Source organism: Carya illinoinensis, chromosome 10, assembly GCF_018687715.1.
Source record: "Carya illinoinensis cultivar Pawnee chromosome 10, C.illinoinensisPawnee_v1, whole genome shotgun sequence".
Taxonomy (NCBI): domain Eukaryota; kingdom Viridiplantae; phylum Streptophyta; class Magnoliopsida; order Fagales; family Juglandaceae; genus Carya; species Carya illinoinensis.
In genome coordinates, this window is record NC_056761.1 from 11,239,862 (window position 1) to 11,244,178 (window position 4,317).

Genomic DNA, 4,317 nt, shown 5'->3' on the forward strand with positions numbered 1-4,317 from the left:
GAAGATTGATGTTGATATTGTTATTCCTTATATTTACGATCTTGTAATGGCTGAATGCCAACATTATCCTTAATATATTACAAGTATTCCCATTTCAGAAGAAAGAAAGAAAGAAAAAAAAAAAACCCATATTTAACCCTAGCTAAATTGTCGATAAGGGAAGGGGGAAGACTCTATTTGAGTAGTGTTTTTGGATGTTATTTTGAAATCCTTTGAAGTACCCAAAGTAGAGTGTGTGATCTCTCTACCTTATATAGAAATAAATCAAAGCGAAAAAAACATGAGTTTCTAACTTGTAAAGAAAAATTACTTAATTTTTAATACCAAATACATATATAATTGAGTACTTTTTAAAAACAAAAAAAAAAAAATCACATTTCATACATAATGTTGTGGTTTAATTGCATCTTGTGCTTGCATCTCAAGTGCAAGAGCATGGACAATTTCTAATTCCCTAAGCTAGCTAGCTACTAGGTGAAGGTATATCTTCAGGATCTCTCTCTAGTTTTACCCATCTACCATGATCAGCAATATTAATACGAACTAGTCCCTTGTTTTCCAATTGGTACCAAAATGGTGGGATCTTAAACTCATCCACCAACATGTCACATGCCTTGTTCACCAAAGCAACATCCCTCCTAGCATCCCACAAAAATCTACTTGTACTCATGCAACTACTCCCAACAAACCAATCAACAAGATGCAAGTATGTCTCAAGGCTATGGAACCCAGACAAATTGAATCCCTGCTTGAGGTAAGGCGAAGAATGAACATCCAATTGTAGTTCAACTCCAACATGGGTGTAGACCCATTTTAATGTCCTTGTGATCATCACATGATGATCATGATCAAGCTTTTGTCCTCATTGAAAAGAAGCCCTAGCATCCGAGGGACTACATCTTGCTCGATTACTACTCTTAGTGTTTTAACTCCCAACTACTGAAGTTTATCTTTGAAATAAATGTTGGCCCTAGGTGCACCAAGGGATATCATGGTGACAAGAAGGTTAGGAATGGCAGATGCAGCTTCGTAAGCATTGAGGAGAGCCAATGCACCACCCAAGCTATGCCTAGTGATTGTAAGGCTAACTTCTTCTTCACCATTTTCCCTATACAGTTGCACCAGCCGTGTCACTTCTTTCATGACTTGCTCAGAGGCAACAAACTTGTTGTACCTAGTAGATTCACTTCTTACAAGTGTAAATGCTGAGAAACCCATGTTCGGCCTTAATATCCCCATGCCCAAATGGCTCTAGCTTCCTTTGCATATCCTTGTACCACTCCAAAGGTGCCATGGTCCCACGCCATGCCACTACAGTATCTCTCCTCCCAATCCTACGTGTCTCCTCATCATTGCTAACTGCAACATAACCGATCCAGTTGGAATCTTTGCTCCAAGTGTCCACCATATTTATCGACCTTAGCATCCATCGAGGCATGTCTATCTCATGTGACATGGCATAAATATATTTGCTTGTTGTGTAGCCATTTTTAGTAAGCCCTAGTTTCTAAAAAAAAACTTGTTACGATTGTAGCAACAACTTCCGCAATACTCCGAGGAAGGATCAAAATCAAAAGCATCGTATGTTGCTTGTTTGAGTTCTCCATATCTAACAAATTCTCTCCAGAGCCAAGGGTGAAGAGGGTCCAAAAGACTGTCCCAATCCGAGGAACCACGCATCTCACACCACTTCTCTACTATGACCTCCTTGGGAGACTTTTTCCAAGTATAACACTGTTTGATCTCTTTCATATATGATTTCTGTAAATGTTATTTATGTTTGGCTAAAATTAGATGAGTCTGTATTTAAATTTGAATCATGGATGAATATAAGTGTTAATAAGACGTTAGGATTGCATCCGATAAGGATGAGTGTTGAATAAGAGGGTGTCCAATAAGAATAAGCACTCGGAGTCTAACTCTTATCATACCTTGTTTAAATTATAAGTTAAGAGTTTATAAGAGTCATATGTTGGTTCAAGTCTAAAATTCAGTTGAAGAGATAAAGATGCAAGCTTTATTGAAGAAACTGAAGCTACTCTGAATTCAATACGATCCAGAAGAAGTGATCTAGTTCGAGATGTTCGCAAATCGTTACCAATGTATCTGTCTGAGATCATGGATAAAGCTGTCAGTAGAGTCCTTCTCCAGATCAATCACAACATTTTCTATTTGTAGAAGAGTCAGCTGAGCATTTGGGTTGAACACAAAAAAAAAAAAAAAAAAAAAAATAGCACATATTCACAATTATTGAGAGCTTGAAGATCTGGGTAGAATTTCAAGAGATCGTGTAAGAGAAAATTCTAGAGAGAAGGATTTTTCAAAAAGCTCAATCCGTGAGATTGAGTGAGAGCATACTCCAAAGGGGAGTTGCTGTGTTTGAATTCAATCACTGGAGGTTCCAATAGGAAAGACAAAGATTAGAGAGTGTCAGAAGTTCTAACTACCTACTGCTGTAGAAGACAAGCAGGTCACATGTCTTGGGTAAACGTGTTTGATTACAAATGTTTTGTAAACATTTTACTTGTAATATTTTCAATCAATAAAATTGGTTTTCCTGAGTTTGGTTGTCCTGTAGGGTTTTACTTTTGAAAAGTTTTTCAAAGGGTTTCCCTTCGTCACCAAATTATTGTGCCAATACTTTCATTATTTATAATCCTAAGCTAACAGCCTTTTTGGTTCAGTATTAGTGTGCATAATTAGGGGCACATTGGAAATTTCAACTGCATTAGAGCGCGGTTCACTAAATTTGAGTGTGATCCGTTCCCCGGAAAAATCATGGCAACACTATCATCACCACCACAATTTAACGTTGATAATTATGCCTATTGGAAGGTAAGGATGAGAGCGTTTCTAAAGTCACTTGATGAGAGAGTCTGGCTAACTGCTGTAATTGGAACAAAAAAGGTTTAAATGCCATTTTTATGGCAGTTTCTCTTGATGAATTTAAGAGAATTTCCATGTGTGAGAATTTTAAAGATACTTGGGATATTTTGAAAACCACACATGAAGGGGCCAAAATGGTAAAAAGTTCCAAATTACAAATGTTGACTTCAAAGTTTGAGGAAATAAAAATGTTGGATGATGAGATTTTTAATGAGTTTTATGCTAAACTAAATAATATTGTCAATTCTAGGTACAATCTTGGGGAGAAAGTGGAGGAGGCACAAGTTGTGAGAAAGATTCTTAGATCCCTGCCTGAGAGGTTTTGACCAAAGGTGACAACTATAGAAGAAAGTAAGGATTTAGATACTATTCGGGTTGAAGAACTGGTAGGCTCGTTGCAAACTTATGAATCTACTCTTCCACAACAAAAGAAAGGTAAGTCCATCACACTCAAAATTGCCAAGGAAGAAAATTAGTCTAATAATGAAGATTTGTATAATGATAACTTAGCTCTTGTGGCCAGAAAATCAAAAACATTTATGTTTAATAAAAATAATTTTGGTAAGATGAAAAAAGATAAGAATTTCACTAAAAGGAATGAATCTAAAAAGTGGAATAAAGACAAAACTGAGACTAAATATAAGCGGGTCTAGCTACCTATGGCAATAGAAGACAAGCAGGTCGCGTGTCTTGGGTAAACGTGTTTAATTACAAAAGTTTTGTAAACGTTTTACTTGTAATCTTTTTAATTAATAAAATTGGTTTTGCTGGATTTGGTTGCCCCATAGAATTTTACCTTTGAAGAGTTTTTCAAAAGATTTCCTTTCGTAACCAAATTATTATGTCAATACTTTCATTATTTATAATCATGAGCTAATAGTCTTTTTGGTTCAGTATTAGCGTGCATAATCAGAGGTACATTGAAAATTTCAATCAATATTGGGACTGGAGAAGATTGGTTCGAGGTGGGGTTTAATCAACCTGGAGATGAAGGAGGTCATGTAAGAGTGCTTTGGCAGGACGAGAAGCTGGATTCGATAGTTTTGATGGTGGGTGATCATCGGAAACTTGTTCTTGAGTTGCAGCAACATGATTATGTATCATTGTTGGAGTAATTGAGGTTGCCAATTAAGCCGATTGATTGGAAGTAATTGTATCACCTAGAAATGCTTCTAAATTTGGTGGATGAAGGTTAAGATGGAAGGGGAATTGAGAGAGAGAGAGAGAGAGAGAGAGAGAGAGAGAGAGAGAGAGAGAGAGAGAGAGAGAGAGAGAGAGAAACCTTTGACTATTTACACATAGGAGGTCATAGTAATATTTAATACGCAATTTTTTAATTGGAGTAATGCTATTTATCGGTCCGTATAAAAATAAAGTCATATCATTTTTATTTTTTAATATTAAATAGTGTGTAAAGCTTTCATATTTTTG

General features: G+C 36.2%; 1 pseudogene; it reads right to left on the minus strand.

The window, feature by feature from the left end:
* Nucleotides 1–463: 463 nt before the first annotated feature.
* LOC122278412 lies at nt 464–1,752 on the minus strand (annotated as a pseudogene).
* Nucleotides 1,753–4,317: the final 2,565 nt, after the last annotated feature.